This window comes from Balaenoptera borealis, assembly GCF_965194805.1.
Source record: "Balaenoptera borealis genome assembly, chromosome: 11".
Lineage (NCBI taxonomy): Eukaryota > Metazoa > Chordata > Mammalia > Artiodactyla > Balaenopteridae > Balaenoptera > Balaenoptera borealis.
The window spans coordinates 47,591,627-47,614,000 of NC_138868.1; the positions used below are offsets into that span (position 1 = coordinate 47,591,627).

A 22,374-nucleotide genomic window follows, 5' to 3' on the forward strand; every position below is an offset into this window, starting at 1 on the left:
TTAAAGCGTCTTTTTAAATGATTCATTTATCGAACACATTAATTGGTCGCCCACTCTGAATGAAATATGAAAGTAGATAGACTTCAAGGGGCTCACAACTGTGGGGGAGAGGGAGTGCAAGTAGCAGTGATAAAATGATATAAATACCATGATAAAGGCATCCTAAACTGCTTGGGCTTGCAGAGTAGACAAACAGATCCTGCCAGGAGATCAAGAAATATTTCACAGAGGAGGTGATAACTGAGTTGGGCCTTGAAGGCGGTTTGGTTTTGCTAGTTAGGGAAGGAGGGGCACTCAGAAAAAGGTAACAGTGTGAGCAGCTGGGGAGGGAGAGGAGAAATGCAGTTTTCAGAGCACCAGCTGGTGTGTGATGGTTGTGCCTGTAATGGAGTGGTGGTCGTGGGGGAGTGTGGCAGGAGAGGAAGCCAGAAGGGATTTCAGATTTTGGTGGCGATGTCTGTCACGGGAGGGGTTTGGGCTTAGGCACACCGCTATTGCTATTATTTAGGCCTTCATTATTTTCCCCCCAGACAGTAGTTTTCAGTTTCTTTTTAGTAATGGAAAAACATTTTTTCAAACTATTTACACCCATCTCCAAATTATAAAACATAAGATGACTTTTTAAAGTAAAAGTGTATTTTCTGTAAGCACAGTGACCTGCACAGTGGAGGTGAGAGAAAGCATTTTTGTGCTTGAATGGAGCTGACCTGGGAGACCTTCTCATCTGTGGGCGTTGAGCCATTCCTGCATCCCGCTTGGTTTGGCAGTGACGCTGGTGGTGGAGTGCCTGTGAGTGGGCACTCTGGGACTGGGAAAGGCTGTAAAACCCTGGAGCGCGTCCCCGGAAGAGTGACCTTACGAGGAAAGTTCTGGGAAACAAACCACAGGGAGACTTTACAGGAATTTTTGGTCGAGCCCACAGGCAAGGCACATGAGGAAAAGACATGTAATTATAGTTTGTAAGTCTATGAAAAGATACAATGAGTGACGTGAAATGGCTGTTCTAAGTTTCTTCTTCCTGTTGGACAGGAAGAAAGGGGGTTTTATGCATCCATTCAGCAGATTTTTATTGTGTGCCAGCCGTGAGCTGGACCCTATACTAAATGCAGAGAATATGGCGGTTAGCAAAACTTTCAAGCTTCCTGCTCCTAAGGAGCTCAGGGGGGAAACAAGGAATCACACAAATGAGCAATTGCAGGTTATGGTAAGTGCCGTGGAGGATGAGTCCTCACTTAGACTGGAGGATCGTGGGAGACTCCTCTGAGGAGGTGAGAGGCAAGTTGAGGCCAGATGAGTAACCTTCAGCCAGGTGAAGACTAGGGTGTGGAGGAATGTCGCAACAGCCTGGAGAAAATCTGACACTTTGGGGAACTAAAAGGAGGCCTGTGTAGCTGGCACCCAGAGCGGGAGGGCAGGAAATGTGCTGAGAGGAGAGGAGGCTGGAGAAGGATCATGCTGGGCCTTATAGGTCCTGGTAAGAATTTAGATTTTATCCTAAATGCAGTGGGAAGCCATTGAAGTGTGCTAAGCAGGAAATGACATGATTTGGTGTAAAAGGGTGATTCAGACAGCTCTGTGGAGAATGGAGGTGTGAGGGCAAGAGTGAAAGCTGGGGCGATTAGGAGGTTTGCGCAGTGGTTAAGGGGAAAGACGGGGGTGGCAATGGAGGTGCAGAAAAACGGACAGATAAAAGATAAATCTTGGAAGTAGAATTATTTGGAGTCGGTAAGTGGATTGGCTGCGGGGAGTGTGAGGTAGGGATGTACAAGGATATCTCCTGGGTTTCTGGCTCAAGTCTGCATGTGGCCTCCCAGCAGATGCTAGACCACATACGGCTGTAAAAGCCCTATCCTTCCAGAAAGGTCAGGTAGGATTGATCTGAATCCAGCCTTGCAGAGGCAGCAGAAGGATTCAGCTGTCCTTTTGCTTTGCCCAGTTCAGGGAGCTTATACACAATAGCAGCACCCAAGCAGCGATTTCAGTTCTCCCACTAACGCGGCCCTTACTATGTCCCTACCTGGTCCCCCCAGGGGAGGGCCCTAAGGAACCGCTGTAACCCTGTATGCCACTAGGGGGAGCATGGCCTGCATTCTGTGTCTGGTCTGGAGGGCTTTTTGAAGTTTACATTAGAGACTGACTTGTATCAGCTTTAGTACTCAACCTTGTCCCTTCATGCTGCTTAGAAGAATTCCTGACGTATGGTAGGTGCTCAATAAACATTAGTTGGTATTAATATTATAACTGTGACTATTGTCTTATTGTAGAAATGAATGGGCATCACCTCTGCTTTCTCATCATGGAGAGTGGGCAAGTGGAGTGTGCATTTTGGGCATCAGGAGAAGAGCAGAGGGCTGCCTGTTGGGAATGGGATGGGGGAGAAGTTTAGTGATTTGATGGTGTTGCCCTTGCCGTTTCATCTTGTCTTCCTTTGCAGATGGGGGTAGGGGACACTAGGGCCTACGAGTAATTCCTGAGTTGGTACTTGGGTCAGGGTATTGGGTTGGGTATTTCCAGTAGGTGGTTGAGTATGCCCTCTTTGAAGCTCTGATTGCTTTACTGAAGCAACAGTGTCCCCCACTTAGGGTTTGTGCCATTCTGTTATTTCCTGTTGTATTTTGTGACACGCCTCCTACCTTACCTCCTGACATATATTTACCTTTTAAACTCGACTGAATTAAAATCTTGTTTTAAGAAATTTGTGATATATTGGAGATTAGTCAAAAACACAGAAATTCTGCAAGGGATCTCAGTATTAAAGATTCCATCAGGATCTCTCTAGCACTGTTTTAGGAAGCAACACTGAAAAATGTCTTCCTTGAGCCTCAGTGTCCTCTTGGGGGCATACTGACTGCCCCAGGTTTTTGTTTGTCGGTGGTGAAGAACAGCTGAGATGAAGCTCTTAGCTCAGTGCCCGATTGAAGGAGAATGCTTTCACACACATCTTCTCATGCTTGTCCCAGCCCTGTCACTTGCCCAGGGGGTAGGTTTTATAGGTGGAAACTGGGAGGCTAGGTGATTTGCCCAAGGGCACATGGCTGTTGTGGAGCCTGGCACTGCCTGATATTCTGACCCCTGCTCTGTCTGGTGCTCTTGGAACTACTCTGCTTAATATACGGAAGAGAGTTGAAAGGCTTGGGTACTATTTCTAGATCTGTTATCTTCTGGTTCTGTGACCTGGGCCAAGTTATTTGACCTCTCTTTTAGATTTTTTAAAAAATCTGTTAAATTAGTATGATAATACCAATCCTAACTCTGGGTCTCTTGGGTTGAACAGATGAGCCAAGAATTGTAAGAGTACTTTGGAGAAGTGTAAGGGAATTTATAGCTATAGGGCAGGACTTTTTTTCTCTAATCTGTGCACCAGTATGTTTCACATCTCATAGAGGCTATTGTAGAGCCTTCAGGCTAAAAGATGATAGTAGGGCCTATCTGATCACGACTCAGAAGGAGTCTCTATCTTCCCCAGGGAACCCAGCCTTGTATCTCATAACTGGCTGTCAAAAAAGCTGTTAGTTTGTAAGATCAGATGGCAGTGTACTTTAGAGGAAAGTACCAGACTAGGGGCAGCGGACTGGTCTCTACTGTTAGTTCTTCGACTGCCAAACTGGCTTTGTAACTGTGGACTAAATATTTGATCCCTCTGAGCCTTAGTTTTCCCATCTATAAAGTGGTGATAATGATATCTATCCAGTATACTTCAAAAGGTTTTGGGGATCGAACAAAATAGTGCATGTAAAAGAATATTACAAAGCAGGGGACTTCCCTGGTGGTCCAGTGGATGACTCCGTGCTTCCAATTTAGGGGGCCCGGGTTTGATCCCTGGTCAGGGAACTAGATCCCACATGCCACAGCTAATAGCCGGCACAGCCAAATAAATAAATATTTTTAAAAATATATTACAAAGCAGAAATCTGCACCGGGGGATTACACTTAGAGGGCCTGCTGTGTCCCAGGCACTGTGCTAGCTCTTTAACAGCACTGATATTATTTCTGGCCGTGACGACAGCTCACAGAAAGCCTGGGCTTTAGGCTGTATTTGTATCACATTTGTTGCTTGGGCTGTGACTCTGACTTGCCCAGGACACTTACTGGACCTGACCTAGTGTCTTTCCTCTCCACTGCAGGAAGATGAGAGACTGCTTTGGCACCAGCACTAGTACCATGAGTCCCTGCACTGGTTAAAGCCATCGCCACGACCTGGGCAGGCAGCAAGGTAAGCAGAGAGGCCAGTCCAGGCGAACTCCAGGGAGGTGAATGCATTTCCGCCTCAGCTGCTGCTGGGGAAAATCCCAAGCGCACAAACAAGTCAAGGCAGTGCATCTGGGTCCTCCTACCCTCACTCCAGGACCCAGAGGAAGGGCTTGCTTCCCCTCCAAGTGTTCCAGCTAGCTCCCTCCCCCCCGCTGGCCAGGACTCTTCCAAGTTGTAAAAAAATGAGACACTGGTGGTGAGCAGAACAAGTCCACTCACTGTCTTCTCCCTTCTCCCCTCTGAGCTGTTGAAGCGAGTTCCCAGGAGCAGCCCAGAGCCCTTGTCTGACTGGAAGGGAGGTAGGAGGAGTGGAATGCGTGCAGAGACCAAGCTGATCAAAAGACAGTGCTGTTTCGTGAAAGCCTCCCAGAACTGAGGGAGAGAGAGGGAGACAGCGAGGGAGGGGTTGGGGGAGAGAAAGGGAGGGAGAGAGAGAAAGGGAGGGAGGGAGGGAGAGATCGGGAGCGAGCGCTGGCGAGAACAGGGTCTCCATGACGACTGGCCTGGCCGGCCAGCCGTGCTCCGCTCATTTGGCTGGAAGGAGCGCCACGAAAGGTCAGAGGAAGGAGCCGTGGGAAGCTCGCAGCAGGTATCCGAGCCGGAGCGAGTGGATTTGGGGGCCCTGGGCTCCCTAACAGACTGTGGTGTGAGCCAAACCGCTGAGAATGGAGTGGGCAGGAAAGCACCGGGACTTTCAGGTAAGGTCAGCTCCGGGCTTGGATTGTTTTTCCTCCTTTCCTGGCCAGTCTTGGGCTGTTTTCTGGGAGGCAGGCAAGTGTCTGTACTCTGTGCTCGGGGTTTGGGGCTCAGGAATGATGTCATGCTCCAACAGTTGGATTCTATTAGCTTAAGGAGGAGGGAAACAGCCAATTTTCTTGACTTTGCAGATCTAGCTGATCTCACTCTTACTGAACCTGAGGTGTTTAGACTTCACTATAGGAATCATCATCTTACTTTTATTTAGCACAAAGGCGCAGGATATTTTACAGGAAGAGTCTTTTATGTAGAAAAAATGAGTTATTGTCACTCCAGCATTGTGTTTGTAGTTCTTACATGGAAACTCCGGTGTCTTTTGAGTGGCTTGGTTTGTTCTAGTGAACACTGTCTGTTTTGTCTCTTGGTGCTGCTATGTCTGACCTAATGAAAAAGAAAAAAAAAGCTAATTAACTCAACTGGGAGCCTGTGGTGAGCTCAAAGTCTCTCTGGAGTAGTTATTAGGACAGAGGGACTGTCCTAGGGATATCTGAACCGGGGTCGGTCTCTCTCTCTGGCCCCCAGGTAGCTTGGTAAGAAGCAAGCTGTCCTCCTTCATTAATAAAGTCCATCACAGGCTTTCCTAAGAAAATACATGGGGTGGAGGCAGGTGGTGTCTGGGGGCTGAGGGACCTGCAAAGAGGTTTCTTATCCAGATATCTCAGAGTGAGCTGCTGCTAAGAGCTAGGTTACCTGAGGAGACATGAAGTGCTGTGGTTGTGCTGAATGGATTCCTTGGTTAATATTTTAACCAAATCTCAGGGCATGCAGTGTCCATGCCGCACGCCCCTTCTACACTGTTTGTCCTATGTTTTGGTGAAACTTGTTCTGACCTAGAGGACTAGTGTGTGGTGAACTCATTGTGGCCTAGGAGAAGAGACTGTTCCAGAAAGGCACTTTCATAGGTGATGAGGTAGCTAAGGCTGTCAGTGATCTTATCAGGAGGGTTAACGCAGTGGACACTCCCTGCCGTGGAGAACCGTCAGGATGTGCTTCCGCTTCAGCCATGTTATATCTTAAACTTACTACTGGGCCTCAGGAAACTTGGTGGATGCCTTTGGTTTCTCTGTGGGATGAGGGAACAGCTGCCGTCCTGGCTCTTTGGTTTTTCTTCTTGAACTTTCTGAACAGAATGTCTTTTGTACTCTGGCAAACAATGAGGGGGGCCTTCTGATTAACTTCGGGTCAGCTTGCCAATGAAAGCACTGGCCATGTCCCCAAGCGGGCTCCCTGAATGTGGACATGTGTGCATCACTGTGTGGCCCGAGGCTCCATAAGGGTGAACTCCATGGCCCTGGACCTCAGGCGGGCCGCTTCTAAAGTGATGCCTCCTTTCACTGCACTCCAGGGCTCCTCTGCTTGGTTGACACCTCGGTTAACTAGGGGGATGTGGCATGGCGCTGTTGGCTGGGACTCAGGTTGGGGGATGTGAGGAGGAGGCCTCTCTGAGTCAGTGGGCCCTTCGGTGGGCAACTCACATCCAGGATCTCAGTTCTCCTCTACTCGTGTGGTTGTGTTTGGGCAGCTCCTCCAATTTTATGGCCCCTGCACGTGTGAAGAGGGCTAGCAGGTGATCTTTCTTTTGGTGCAGCAGAATGAATAATGGATTTGGGTTTAGGAGACTTGAACCATGGCCAGGTTCTGCTACTTACCATAAAGGTAGCCACGGGCAAGGCCCTCAACCTCTACGACCTTCAGATTTATTGGCTGTGAGATGCAGATAATGATAATAGCTCCTTCATAGGACTGTTGGGGGGAGCAAATGAAATAATTTCCATGAAAGTAGTTTTAAACAAGTCAAGTCCTATATAATGTAAGATGTTATGAATTGACACTTGAAGGATGGTCCCTCTCTCTTCTGGAAAGTCACTTTGCTCTCTGTTCTGGTTTTCCCATTTATAAAGTCCCTTCTTCTCTTTTGCATTTATAAATAAAAATGAGAAAATCCTTTTAAAACTTCTTCAAGATGTGAAAAGAAACAAATAGTGCTTTCTTTGGGTTGGGAAGTTTAGTGATGTTCACTGTAGACTTTGAGCCATAAATGATCCTTCAGAGATGAAGCTTTCCTTGGGTCACCTGACTCACATGTTTTAGTATAGAGGAGAGGGATTCCAAGAGACCCTTTGCTTTTCCCCACAGCTGCCTGGCGCTTACGGAGTCATAGATTTTAGAAGCTGGAAGAGAGGCTACTGGTTGCCAGGGCTGGTTCCCTCATCCTGTTAGGTTCTGCTGGGGAAACTGTTTCGAGTGAGCAGGGAGGCCTTTCTCCTACATTTTGGGTTTGAAAGGCAGGGTTCTAACTGGCAGGAAGCGTTATTGCTCTGAAAGGTCCTTGGGGGCTGGGCAGCTCTTTTAGGAACCTGTGGCTACAGCTTAGAGGGAAATAAGAAAGAAACAAGGAAGTGGGAATTCCAAGGGCAGAGATACTCGATATGCCCTGGGACTGTGCAAAGAACAGAATAGCAGGGGAGTGGAACCTCTGGGCAAGGGCGTCCCAGCTCTGTCCTCAGAGACCCCGGGAGGCTCCTGGCATACTACGTGGGAACACAGGGAGGGGCTGGCACCCCATCTGCAGCCGCAGCTTTTGTTGTAGGGCAAGGGCACACCTGCCAGCCAGGCCCTGGAGTAGTGCCTTGGAAGAAGCCCCTGAACAGACAGATTTTTTTTTTTTTTTTTAATAACGGAGCCTTTTTTCCAGGTGAATCTTGTCACAGCATCCTCTCCAGCCTGAGGGGAAGCTGTCCACAGCTTAGCTTGGGGCTGCAGCTGTTCCCCACTCCTTGTCAGCCCAGTTTCCCAGAGCTGAGTCACAAATCGGATCCCTCCATGTTCCTTAAGGGTGAAAAAGTAACATTCCTGTTCTTACTCCCTCTCTCCCCCTTCCTTTACTCCTCTTACTGCACTTTCTCCCCCTGGGCTCCTTCTCTCTGATTAGAATAATCAGTCACCCAGGGAAGTTGAAATTCTGAAATACTTTGGAGGACAGGCCAAGGCCATCCTCAGTTCTGCTGGCTCTGCCCCTGTCCCTGGAATGCAGGGCTTGGGCGTACCATTTGGACGGGCACCCCAACTCCAGATATCACGGCCACACTGCTGGCCCGGGACTAAGAGAGGCTGCGCCCTGTCCCCACCTAACCCGATTCTAAGGACTACTTCAGGGAGATAGGAACCTGAGGGAGGTAGAGGGTCCGAGTCCTGGGCCGTCCAAAGCACCTCCCTGCAGGCTGGCAGGACTGAGAGGCTGAGAGCATGTCATCCTGTTGCTTCTCTTAGCTATTATCTGTCACTGCCCTGGAGACTCCTGATTTCTCATGTTGGGCCCAAGAGAGTTTGCTGAGGCAGCCAAGCAAAGGGAACGTGTGTGGAGCCGGGGGGAGGCCGGGCAGCAGCCCTGCAGGGCTTTGGCTTGTCTTCCTTCTGTCCCTCCAGAAAGCAGGGAGAGCAGGCTGCGGGGAGGGGGCCTCGCAGGAACCATGCGAAAGTGGAGAAGGGGCCAGGAGGGCATGAAAGAAAAAAAAAAAAGACCACCTGGCATGGTCTGCAGAGATTTCTCTTTCTGTGGGAAAACTTGCATGAGTGAGTGGCTTCTTCTGGGGGTGGGGAGGGAGACTGTGCATCTCTTTTATGCTGGGGAGGAGGTGCTCTGTGCACCTGTCCCAGGAGGTGGGTGAGGTGAAATGCTGGGTGCATCCATCTGAGGGGAACATGCCACGTGATACTGTCTGATAGGAAAAATCCAGGGTCTCTGTTTCTAGCCATGGGCCCTAGAAAACTGGCCTGCGTGTGTGTATGTGTGTGTTGAGGGGAGAGGAGGATGCTGAATGAGTCTAGACTACCTTATTGAAGGATTTCTCCAAAGATCCCTTCTCATTTTTTTTGGCTCAGGTATACTGCTGTTGAGGGGCTGTTGAAATGATCACGGTACTCTTCTCTGAAAACTGCCTGAATCTTCGATTGCACTGTCTCTATAAAGGGTGAATTATATGCAATCAGGATATGAAGCCTTCTTAACCAAAGCTGACCTGTTCCTAAGAGTTTGTCATGAAACCACCTGTTTCTCAAAGATCCAGACTCTTTTTCTGTGTGACTTGTCACTGAAGGGATTTGTATGTGAGCTGGAGATTGGCTTATAGGAAGCGTCACAGTGGATGAAGGACTATTTGAACCTGGGAAAAATGAGATAAACATAGGGTTATGGGAGACAAGATCTGAAGCAGTAGAAAGATTACTAGAAGGAACAGGAGAGAGGCCCTGGGAAGGAGATTGAGGAGAGGGTAGTTCTCAGGGACAGGAAGGGTGATAGAGGGTGTACCTGGGCTGACCTAGGAGGCCTTCGTGATATAGCAGAATGCCGGCCCACCCCCAGGGGCTCAAGGAGACAGTGTCGTGTAGGTCCTAACAAGCACTGGGAGGGCAGGAGTGGGTGGGGGCGGCTGGCACTGGGGTCAGCACCCCTGTTCATTTGCTCTTTGGACTCAGAGACATCTCTGGTGCCCATATGTTCTCTTGGTCTGTTTACCCATTTAGTCAGTGAATACAGAGGGTCTGGGCCAAGAGCTGGGGAGGATCTAAAAAAGTATCAAGTGTGGGATTTATCCCATATATATATATATATATATATATAGTATTACTTGTTGTAGTATAGTTATTTCCTCCCCAGTGTGAGCCTCTGTCCGTGTGACTGAGAAGAAACACAGACCTACTGAAGTTTTAGGTTTTTTTTTTTTTTATAAATTTATTTATTTATTTATTTATTCATTTATTTGGCTGTGTTGGGTCTTCGTTTCTGTGCGCGGGCTTTCTCTAGTTGCAGCAAGCGGGGGCCACTCTTCATCGCGGTGCGCTGGCCTCTCACTATCGCGGCCTCTCTTGTTGCGGAGCACAGGCTCCAGACGCGCAGGCTCAGTAGTTGTGGCTCACGGGCCCAGTTGTTCCACGGCATGTGGGATCTTCCCAGACCAGGGCTCGAACCCGTGTCCCCTGCATTGGCAGGCAGATTCTCAACCACTGCGCCACCAGGGAAGCCCCGAAGTTTTAGGTTTTGATGGTAGGGTTAATGGCCATCTCATGCTTTAGACTGGGAAAAAGGAAGAGGGTCCAACTCTTAGACTCTGATTTGAAGCACTGTTTGAGTAATGGGAGAGAGCCGACTAAAGGACTGGAAATAGGAGGACGGCGTCCTAGGCTTCTCTGAGAGCGTCAGACCATGGGGTGTGTGTGCAGGGGTGGGGAATGGGAAAAGGGAAATGGGAAAATTGGAAGGAAAACTATAAAGTCAGCTAGTTTCTAGAACTCTTTAGCTTTGTTTGAGGAACTGATTTTGGTATGTTCATTCATGTCTTGGAACACAGTCTCCCTTACGGAGTTCTGACAACTGAGTTTTATAGATTGCTTTTAAGTGAGTCAACCTGTAATGTGTTTGTTCAACTCTCAGTGACTGTTAGATATTCAGTGAGTGTATGGTGCTGCCTTAGAGCAGCTCTGATGGAACTATTTGCACATAATGAGAGTATCTTACATGCAGTGTAGTGAAGTGATTAAGGGCTGGAACTCAGGGGTCATATAAACATAGGTTTAGAATCTGACATTACTGTTTACTAGCTGTGTGACCTTGGGTAATTTATCTAATCTCTCTGAGCCCCAGTTTTCTGTGAGGCATCTGTAAAATGGATATAATAATAACTCTTAGCTTGTTACAGTTGTGGTGAGGATTGAATGAAATGATACACGTAAAGCTCTCAGCCCAGTGCCTGGCACACAGTAAATGTTCAATGCTTTCCATTATTATTATCAACTTAGAGCAGCTCTTGGAAGAGAGTAAGGCTGGCATCTCTTAATCAGGTTGGGGTTACTATGCTAGGAAAGTCAAATCATATTCTTCTTTTAGAAGGAGTGTATACTTTGTACTTTATTCATCTTTCAAGAACCCAGGAGAGTTTCTGACGTGGTCCTTCTCAACCCAGCTTCATAGGCTCAGCTTTACCCTCTTGTAGGATGCTTACCCTTCACAGTCATGGGAGTCTAGAACTGCTTCTTGCTTGCCCCTTTCCTACAGGCTGGCCCAGGTAGGACCTTGAGGTCCTCCTTAACGCAGCATTGGAGGCCCTTCCCAAGCTGCTCTCAGTGCTCTGGACACTGGCTACCCTAGCACTCCTCACCTCTGCTTCCATGAATTCTATCCTGTATCCTTCAAGACCCAGCTTAGAACATAGGTTTTGCAGCCAGCTCTGGAGGTTCATAGTCTGGAGCTTCCTCTTACTGTCTGTGGACCTCTGGAGTTAACCTTTGTAAACCTTAGTGTCTTTATCTGTAAATTGGGAGTAATATTACCCATCTTAAAGATCTGTTGCAGGGGTTAGATGAGATAATTTACATAAAGCACTTAGCTTAGTTTCTGGCACACATATGCTCTCAATAAATGCTAGCTGCTGCTGCTGTTAGAGATCTCTCCCTCCTGTGAACTTCTTTGCCCGCATACAGGAGTAGAAAGAGCCCTGGCCAGGTAGTAAGCAGATCTGAGCTTTAGTCCTGGCTCTAGCTATGACTTGCTGGGTGACCTTGGGGAAGTAACTTGGCTTCTCTAGGCTTCAGTTTCCTCTTCCAGGAAGTGGAAGGTTTGGATTGAGTGTTTTCATTGACATTCTGACTTGACTCTTGATATGCATTATCTTATCTTTCCAACTAGATTTCCCTAAAGTCCTATGAAGCTAAGTAAAATATTTGATACATTTTATTTCCTCAAACTGACCAACATACTTATAGTTTATGCTTAAAAACGTATTTGGGTAACTTTTTTTTTTTAACCCCATCAGCTGGATTCTAGGAAGCATTTTGCCTTGGTTCATATAACTTGGAGACTGGGAACTTGTTCTCAGCTGCATAGGGCTTGGTTGCAACAACTTGCAAAGAGGCTCTAGCCCTTAGTAAGCTAGAAGGTCTCCCACGTCAGTAAGAAAGGAGGTGGTGGTTTCACTTAGTGCCTCTGGAAAAATTTTGGTCAACACATGTTTGGAGTACTCATTTGTTCTGCTGTAAAGACTTAGACCAGCTCTGTGAATAAATACGGCCAACACTGTTTCCTTCTCTCAGTGGAGAAGACTGGCAGTGTTTTTTGACAGACCCTCTCTCCTTAGAGTCTGGAGTGAGCCTGTTGTGCTCAGAGACAAACCTGTGTGTTAAGGGAAGAGCCGTCCAATGAAAGAGTGATGTCTAGAGCCTGGTCGGGCTGTCGGGGTTCACATTCTGGCTCTGCCACGTCCCAGCTCTGTCGCCTTGGGTAAGGTACTTAGCCTTCCATGCCCCAGTCCCTCTTCTATAAAATGGAGGTGGTAATAGTACTATTTCATAGGGTCGTGGTGAGGCCTAAATGTCAAGTGCTGAGAATAGCACCTCATATCTAGCACTTCATGCAATGTGAGCCATTATAGTTATATTTATTATTCCCTTGTAAGCCAAGTAGAGTTTGTTTCTGAGGGGCTAGTCTGTCTGTCCAGTTTGTTCTGCTGAGAAATGTGAGGCGCTACCCCCTTCCTCCATGTCTTGGACAGATATCTAGTATCGGCAGGGCAGTAGTAAGTGTCCCCTGTCAGTACAGAGGTCATAGCTCTTGTACCTTGCTTTTGTAAAGAATTATGTAAACCAGAGGGGGAATCTGGCTGAACAAAGGAGCATCTAGGTTGAAAGGACCCTCTCTGATGAGTAATGCATGTTCTGTGGCAGAGCCCTGGGCAAAAGAGCAAGAAGGGAAGTGGGCTGAGGGAGAGTGTAAATTCAGGGGCAGAGAGAGCTAGGGAATGAAGAGTGGTGACTATCCCCAGGCAAATGGTTGTGGCTAAGACAGTGAGCTGTGTAAGAAGCTCCTGGCACTTTATCTTCCAGGAGACATGTTGCTTCCCCAGCCCCAGGTGAGACCTGCCCCCGACAGTGAACACTGAGACCAGTCTCCGAGGAGGAGCGGTGGATTGGAACGAGGAGGTGCTAACCTGTTCCTCACAAGAAAGAGTAGTACCAAGTAGCTTGGTGCATCTTATCTACAAGTGTAATTATAAAGAGATTTCCTTGTTCAACTGCAAGAAACAGGAACTTCTGCTGCCATATTTAGCAGCATGTTTTAAGTCCCTCAAATCTCCTTTGAGTGCTACCAAAGCTCTCAGCTTTGTTGTTATCTCTTGTTGAGCTAGAGTCTGGGAAGGTCATATCAACAGTGCCAATTTATGGGCCTGCTGAACCCAGGCTGGCCTAGGGCAGAATGGGGAGTTCCTGGGAGTAGGTGCTTCACAGATTTTCCCTTTGAGTGAGCCTGTTTATGATTTAAGGTTCCTTTTGCTTTAGAAGACCAAACTCTGTGGATTAGGGTCAAACATTTTATTTCTTCCACAGTTTTGCTTCTGTAGGCTCCCAGAGGCGGGAGCTCAGTCTCTACAGTAGCTCCCTGTACAATCAGGAGACGCTTAGCCTTGATGGTACTTTCAGCTACCAACACTATGCCTCACACTCCTTACTGGAGGTAAGTTTTCTTGGCACAGAGTTATGCCAGACTCCCCTCCCTCATTTAGTTTATTAGCAATTTTTGACCTATTGTGTGTTCTGAAGGAGTGATTAAAAGAAGTGAAGACCACAGTGTGTAGAAACCACACGTGGGGCCTTGTACTCATTTGTAGGGATCTAAGAATAAGAAGGTCAGACCCATGTGTACCTATACTTTGTCACTTGGCAAATGGATGCAAATAGGGAAAGGAAATTAAAGAACCTGACTGACCCTGGCACCTATAAAGAAGTGTGGTATTTGAATGTGAAAGGAAAATACCTGGGATAGCTGAGTTGAACCTGGCAATGTCAGTGACCTTGGTTTGCAGTCTGTGACTTCACTAACTCAGGGAACTGAGGCTTAGGAATCTAGAAAGGAAAGAGAGCACCGAAGTTTATTTTCTTTGCCCCCCTCTAACCCCCAGATTTACTCACCCCTTTGGGTTCCAACATAAATGGAAATGCCAGACAAATTGCTGTTTTTGAAATGGAGTGGGCAGCGCTGTCCTCTGTGGGACCCGGTCTCTCTGGGTTGTGAGTCATCACTGCTGCTCAGGATTGGGTTACTGCTCAACTGTGCTGAGAGGGCCAGCTGTGAGGATGCTGGTGGTAAGAAGGGCGGTGGGTTTTCTTAACGCTGAGTAAGTGCCCAAAGGGAAGTGGCAGGGGTCAAATTAAAAAGAAAACAATGAGGAACAACTGGAAAATTTTGTTGTATTTAAATCTCATTAAATGGAAGTAGAAAAGCTTTTTTTTTTTTTTTTTTTTAAATCTCAAAACCCACATCTGTTTGGTAAACCCAGGTGGGTTTCAAAAGCAATGGTATCCAGACTCCTTTTCATCTGAAAAATACCCAAGGTCACATGTCTCCATAGTTTTGCTGGAAGAAGTTGAGCCCTGGGAAGCTGTAGAAACTAAAGGAGAAAACCATGGAGTTACGTGTGTTTTACCACAATAAGAAAAGTTATTGGGGAGAAAAAGAAAGCTGTGGAGATTGCAACACTTACGACATTGTCCTGGCCCCTGATAGCAGTTACTGTCAGTGGGGGAGTTGGGATGACTTTATCCATTTGTGTTCCCTAAGGGTTTATTTCTCCCCAGCCCTTTCTCTTAATTTACATTCTTTCCTTGAGATCCCACTGGGGGGCAGGGAGGGTGTCCAACTCTGCCTCTCTTGTTTAGAAACTTTTTATTTATTCATTCATTCAGCACATCTTTATTGAGTATCCATCCTGTTCTAGGCACAGTTCTCTATGCTGGGGATGTAGAGATAACTAACACAGCAAAGTCCTTGTGTCATGGGGGGGCGGTAAGTAAAAAAGCAAACAAATCAATAAATGAGATAAAGATAGTGATATGAGCTATGAAGGAAATAATGGTGATGTAAAAGAGAGAGAAACAGGAACTTTAAAAAAAATTATTTATTTATTTATTTATTTTGTGTATTTATTTTTGGCTGCATTGGGTCTTTGTTGCTGCACGCAGGCTTTCTCTAGTTGCGGCGAGCAGGGGCTGCTCTTCGTTGCGGTGTGCGGGCTTCTCCTTGCAGTGGCTTCTCTTGTTGCGGAGCACGGGCTCCAGTAGTTGTGGCATGCGGGTTCAGTAGTTGTGACTCACAGGCTCTAGAGCGCAGGCTCAGTAGTTGTGGTGCACGGGCTTAGTTGCTCCGTGGCATGTGGAATCTTCCCGGACCAGGGTTCGAACCCATGTCCCCTGCGTTGGTAGGTGGATTCTTAACCACTGTGGCACCAGGGAAGCCCGAGAAACAGGAACTTGATAGCTATTTTCAAAAGAGAAGTTAGAGGAGACCTCTCTGAGAAGATGACATTTGAGCTGCAAGTTCAAGGATGAGAAGAAGCTGTGAATATGAAGATTTGGGGAAAGTACATTCCTGGAAGAGGAAACAGCAAGGCAAAGCCCCTGAGGTAGGAAAGAGCTTGGCATGTTGAGAGAACAGAAAGTCATCATTGTTAGAATATAGGGAGCAGGTAGATGTAGGGGGGTATAAGATGGTAGAGGCTAGTTCAGGTAGAGCCTTTTGGCCATGGTAAGGAGTTTGGAAAACCAGTATGAGGGGTCTATATTCTAGGGTGGCACAACTAGGGATAAGGTGTCAAAATATGGGGAAATAGAAGGGATCTGGAGTGGGGATAGACACATAAATGATTAGCTAAAGGAAGCTGAATAAATATAATTCAATTCTGCATAATTCTTGGGATCAAGCAATATGTGTTTTAAAAATTTCTGTAGATTTTAGATTTGTGGTATATCATTAGTAGAATGAATGCTTACTCTATTCTAGACATTGTGTTTTACTAGGTGTTTTCACTTGCATCATTTTAGCAAATCCTCACAACAATCCATGAACGAATTTGTTGATATTCTGCTGTCTACAGCTGAGGAACTCAGACTGGCTAACTTGCTTAAAATCCAAATCTAAGTCTGTATGTTTCCAAAGGATGTGCTCTTTCTATATCCCCACTCTGATTGATGCCACCTCCTCTTAGTTATCCAAAATAGTTAATGAGCATTTTTTTCCTGAATTGTTAAGTGTTGTTTACTGTCATGTTCTCCTTTCTGTCCATTGGAAGCTAAGATAGATTTTGGATGTTTGTGGGGTTGAGTGAGGTTTTTTTTTGGGTTTTTTTCCATCTTTTTCTGAAAGGAGTACCAGGTTAAATATTGAGACTACCAGTGCATATCAAAACCTGGGGAGGGTGGGGTGTGTGACAAGACTTGGAAACAGCCTGAATCACCTCTCTTTACCTGGGTAGGAAGAGTGATCTTTCTGATCAATACTCCACAAGTAGCTCATTAGATGTCCTATTATGATCCCCCCCTATTTTGTAGTAAGAAGATGGAATTTGGTTTTGGAAAATTTAAGTAATTTGTCAGTAAAATAGCATTTGTAAGTAAACTCTGATTTTCTAGTTCACAGGTCTCTTTTAGAGTCTTCAAGTTTGTTGGCAGTGTTTGAGGAAAGAAATTTGTTAGGCCATAACTTTCACTTGCTGGGAATTGAACATTGACTAGTTTCTATTGGTAGATACTTCTTTTTCAAGGGACTGATCCTGTTTGGACTCTATAAATCAAGGGTGAGGATTCTGAAATGAAAATGTATAGGGTGTTTATAAACTTTCAGTCCTTGGTGTTCATGAGATCTGTGTTCAGCCTGGTTTACCGGCTAGATGGAATAGTTTGTGAAGGGCGAGCAGGGTGAGATTGAATTTCAGATTTAACATGGATTCCTGACACACAGAGGAATTTCTTTTTTAAGTAATGGGATTCTGCTTTCCTGTTTCCCCTATCCCTGTCTGTGTTAGTAACTACTTTGCTTCTGAAGGAAGAGCTCTGTGGTTAGGAAAGACTCCTTGAGAGAATGCTTTTATCTCCAGCACCTCTTCACTGAGCCCGCAACTACCGTGAGCAGCGACACACAGATGAGCTAGCGGGAGGCCGAAAAGATTGGTGGAGGTCAGAACTTGAAGTGTTCGAACGCTCCAGGAATTGGGGAATCGTTCTTCTGAAAGGAGGAGAGGAACACAACTGGATTTAGTTGGTAGAAAAGAAACCTATGAGACCATGTGGAAGACAGAACTGGAGTGGGAAGAAACTTGTCTGTCTTACTGGGTGTAACTAGAGAGGTAATATTCCAGTTCCCCAAAATTCATTTAAAGCAGACTGTAAGGGAAGTCTGGATGGTGGGGAGGGAGGGTCTGTGCTCCAGATGACAGAGCCCTCTAGGGCCTTAGAGCAGTGGTGTTCAGACGTGAGCTGCCCCCAACTCACCTGGAGATCTTGTTTCTAGTTCAGTAGGTCTGAAGTGGGGCCTGAGAATTTGCATTTTCAACAGGTTTCTAAGTTACTGCTGCTGCTGCTGGAGGTTAGGAACCACTGCTTAACAGGCTTAGCAGCTGAGATTCAAGTGAGGGTGAGAGGGCCAGATGTTAACTGGTGTGCCTTCTTCATTCACTTAGAATTTCATGTCTACACTTTAGAACCTCTTGGGTCACTAACCCCATAACATCAACAAAGCCTGGTCAAGGTTCGTGCCCTCTGTCCCTAGGACTCTTCTCACAATATCCCTGTCACCTCTGCGTGAGGTTTTCAGCTGTGTGCTTGTCTCTAAACAGCTGTTGACTGATTTTTGGAAAATGCCTGTCCTGGGCACATGATTCTTTTCGGATAGGTGACCTTAATGGCAGGATAAGCTCTCCCCTGCCCTTCAGCACAGCCACCTGGTTGGCAGGACTGTTTCGAGTACTGCAGGGAGGCTCAGCGTTGAGTTTGTTCTGTTGATTAGCCAAGTTTACACAGGACATGCCTGGGAGATTATCTCTTTAGCCCAGGAGTTGAATTTCAAGGGCGAAGTCCACAGTTGGCAACTGATAGGCTGAGAACACCTGGACAGGAGGATTTCACTTGGCTTTCACTTAGCCAGGCCTCAGTGCCTCTTCCCACAGAGGTCAGGTTTTTTGCTTGTCTGCTGCCCAAGCAGGTAACTTCGGGATGCTTCCCCCAGAGCAGCATGGCTCCAGGCACTGCCCCTGGCTATCTCCTCAAGGACCTGTGACTTCAGGTGAGACATTAGACTTAGTAAATACAAGCTGCCTTCTCTTCCGTGGAGTTCTCATTTCTTGATTCCCTGTGCTTGCTTCTCCCCTTGAAGGAGGATCTTCATCTCTCCTTCGTGGTCAGTGACTCTTAGATTTGTCCCAGGGCTCTTCTTTTCTTAGCTCCCGTCGTTAGTCCAGAATTCTGTTTCAGTGTGGGAAGGGATATTAAAGGTTACCTGATTTACCTCTGCCCAACCTTTTTCATATCCCTGCACCCACAGAAAATGATGATTTTTGTAAGGCGCACTGGGATAGAAGGAGGAGGCTGCTGGTAACCCTGAGCTCTGGTGCTACGCCAGGCGTTGATGGAGTCTGCACAGCTGTAACCCATCCTTGGCAAACTGATTGGGAACTCTGATCCGGTCCTAGGTGCGTTAGAGCATAGCGGTGAGAAAACTGAGCGCCCAGGGTGGCAGAGCTAGGACTGGACTCACACCTTTTCACTGCTACTGATTCAGGGCATTGCTGTACGCACAACACAAGAACTGTGAGGTGCTACAGTTTCAGGTTAGCAAGCACGCATGAAACTGTCTCAGGCTAATTTTTGTTTAAGATTGTTTTCCTTTTTTTTTGGTAACAAAAGCAATACATTTGTCCTAAAAACTTTTACAAAATAGAAAAATATGCAAGTCTGAATAGGAGCCTATCCTGTAAACCCATGCCCCAGAAATATAATCATTGTTAACAGTTGTGTAACAATGGATTTTTTTCTTACATTTGTATATACATTGACTTTATTTTTACAAAAAATGATTATACTCTAATAAAAGAAAAGAAACGGAAAAAAAAGCATTGGCGACAGTGTGGAGGAATTTAGAACCCTTATACATTGCTGGTGGGAATGTAAATGGTGCAGTTGTCGAGGGACTGAATTCTTTTGGTTCCTCAAAAAGCTAAAACTTGCCATATGACTCAGCAATTCCACTCCCAGGTGTAAACCCAACAGAAGTGAAAACAGGAACTCAGGTACTTTATGCCAGTGTTCATAGCAGCATTATTCACTGTCCCACAGGTGGAAACAACCCAAGTGTTCATCCACAAATGAATGAACAAAAATGTGGTGTATACGTACCGTGGAATATTAGTCAGCCATAAAAGGGATGAAATTCTGATACATGCTACAACAGGGATGAACCTTTAAAACATTGTGCTAAGTGAAATAAATCAGACATAATAGGACAAATATTGTATGATTCTGCTTACATGAAATGTCTATAATAGGCAAATTGATAGAGACAGAAAGTAGATTAGAAGTTACCAGGAGCCTGGGGATAGGGGAGAATTGGGAGCTCTTGCTTAGTGGTTACAGTGTTTCTGTTTGGGAGAGTGAAAGAGTTTTGGAAATAGTGGTGATGGTCGCACAACATTGTGAATGTAATTAATGCCACTGAATTTTAAACTTAAAAATGCTTAAAATGTCAAATTTTATATTATATATATTTTAACACAGTAAAAAAATGGTTGAAATTTCTTCTCTTGATAATTTACCTAGGCTATTTTTCCATGTCAGTACATTAGTTTTAACAGCAGCACTCTGTTTCTTCAGGTGGATGTATCATAATTTATTTAACCAAACCTCTATTGATGGACATTTGAGTTATTTCTAGTTTTTCCTATTATAAACAGTGCTGCAATAAACAGTGGTATATAGCTGTCTTTGCCCAAGCATTCTAGTACTTGTATTACTTTAGGCAAAGTTCCTAGAAGGGAAGATTTGCTGATTAAAGCTTATGCTCGTTTAAAATGTTAGTAAATATTGTCAAACTTCTTTCCAAAGAAGTAGCATCAATTTAGTTCTCATCAAAAGTATATTATGGGGCTTCCCTGGTGGCGCAGTGGTTGGGAATCTGCCTGCCAATGCGGGGGACACGGGTTCGGTGGCGCAGTGGTTGGGAATCTGCCTGCCAATGCGGGGGACACGGGTTCGAGCCCTGGTCTGGGAAGATCCCACATGCCGCGGGGCGACTAGGCCCGTGAGCCACAGCTGCTGAGCCTGCGCGTCTGGAGCCTGTGCTCCGCAACAAGAGAGGCCGCGATAGTGAGAGGCCCGCGCACCACGATGAAGAGTGGCCCCCGCTCGCCGCAACTAGAGAAAGCCCTCGCACAGAAACGAAGACCCAACACAGCCAAAAATTAAAAAAAAAAAACAAAAAACAAACAAAAAAAAAAGTATATTATGGGGCTTCCCTGGTGGCGCAGTGGTTAAGAATCCGCCTGCCAATGCAGGGGACACAGGTTTGAGCCCTGGTCTGGGAAGATCCCAGATGCCGCGGGGCAACTAAGCCCGTGCGCCACGACTACTGAGCCTGCGCTCTAGAGCCTGCGAACCACAACTGCTGAGCCCGTGTGCTACAACTACTGAAGCCCGCAGGCCTAGAGCCTGTGCTCCATACAAGAGAAGCCACCGCAAGCCCGCACACAGCAACAAAGACCCAATGCAGCCAAAAAAAAAAAAAAAGTATATTATGATGCCTGTTTCCACCACACCTTTGCCAACATGAGTGTTAGAGTGTTTCAATCTTTGCCAATCTGATAGGTGAAAAAGGCTTTCTTATTGTTGCTTTATTTAGGATTTCTTTAATTATTAGTGAAATTGAATACCTTTTATGCTCACTGGCAATTGTGCTTATTCTTATGTGAATTTTCTGTTTAAATACTTTGTTCAGTTTTGTACTTTGTCATTATTTTTTCTTGTGGATTTGTAAGAGCTTTTACATACATATTACATTAGAACTCTTTGCCATATGTATTGCTGGTATTTTCCCCCTCAGTTTGTTTTATTTTAATTTTTGACTTTGTGCTAATTATTTGCCTTTCACATGTTTTAAATTTTTATGTAGGTCAATATATGATATTTTCCTTCATGGCTTTTTTCCCCCCCTTCATGGCTTTTGAGTTGAATTTTGTGTCATGCTTTGAAAAATTTTTTTCACTCATTAGAATTATAAAAATCATTCATTAATTTTTTTCTAGTGTTTTTATGGTTCCAGTTTTTACATTTAGACTGTAATTAAGTTTGTAGTAGGGTGAAGTAGGAATTAACTTTTATTGATAAAAAAACTAAAATAACCTTTTTTCCCATTATATCTGTAAATTTCTGTTCACTTTAGTGTTTTTAGTGAGTGAGGCTACCTACATTCAAATTCTTATATTTCTTATTTATTATGTACCATAACCATTGAAAACATTTTCTGCAACATTTATAGAGGAACATTTCTGATTCAGTTTACAAAAAAAAAAAAAGCATTTAATGAGAGATTCAGATCAAGAAATTGTACCCAGGTCTTCTGATTCCCAATCCTGTTTTTTTGTTGGTTTGTTTTCTATTATTCTTACGCAACACAGCCAGATTCCTTTTCATAATGTTTTGGAATAATTGCATCACTCCCCTTTTGAAAATTTGACAGTGAATCCTATATGCGATTGAATTTGACACACTAGACCTAGATGGTGTGACATAAAAGCCTCTCTTAAATTATATCTGGTGTGATGAGCTCAGCCTAGCTGAGGTGGGAGCAGGGTGGCAATTGCCTGTTAAATAAGTGCAGTTTGGTGCTGAGGAGATTCAGGGGCCGGAAGTCTGAAGGGATTTTAAGACCCAGGGAGGGTGTGACTATGGGAGGGGAGCTGCTGGAAAAAGTATGAAGAAACTTGGCTGCTAGAAGACAGATTAAGGAAGATTTTTGAAGTGAGAGAAGGAAGAGGAATAATGTTTATTGAGGACCCACTTATGTCCCAGGTACTCAACTAATAGGTCCCCCCTAATTGTGTTTTAAAAGTCAGCTTTTCGCAGCCTAGGCTTGCTGCTTCTAAGGGTCGTGAACCCAGAAAAGAAAGCCTTATTCAAGGTCAGAGTAAGTAAAATCCTGGAACCGGAAGTTAGGGTGTGAGAGACCAAGGAGAGAACAGCATTGACCTGGTGTCATCTCTGCTCTTGTCAGCCAGAAGCTTAGATGGAAGTGTTTTTAGTGGAAGTAAACAAATACGGAAGCAGAAGGAGAAACTACTTCAGATCAGCAAAACACTCATTAGGCCCTGGAGGACCAGCTGTATACAGACATACAATCCCTACCCCTAAGGAACTAAATAGTTGTTTACTGGACAAGACATATACAAGGTCAGTACACTACTGTGAGAATTATGCCACTATCCAAGTGGCATGGGGAGGAAAGGATTAATTCAGTCACTGGTGGGAAGACAGTGAGAAAGATAAGGGCAAAGTTGCACA

General features: G+C 45.6%; 1 protein-coding gene across 6 annotated transcripts in view; it reads left to right on the forward strand.

Annotated features, from left to right (window-relative positions):
- DENND2B (DENN domain containing 2B) overlaps positions 1-22,374 on the forward strand; it is a 151,948-nt gene that overhangs the window by 40,339 nt on the left and 89,235 nt on the right. For 4 of the 6 annotated variants that reach the window (XM_082341415.1, XM_082341417.1, XM_082341416.1 and 1 more), the window contains one exon: positions 4,125-4,213. The gene's annotated coding sequence lies outside the window, so the exon portion shown is untranslated. Of the gene's footprint in view, positions 1-4,124; positions 4,214-4,686; positions 4,950-22,374 lie in introns of those variants that run through there. The other 2 variants (XM_082341414.1, XM_082341419.1) reach the window with 2 other exon arrangements.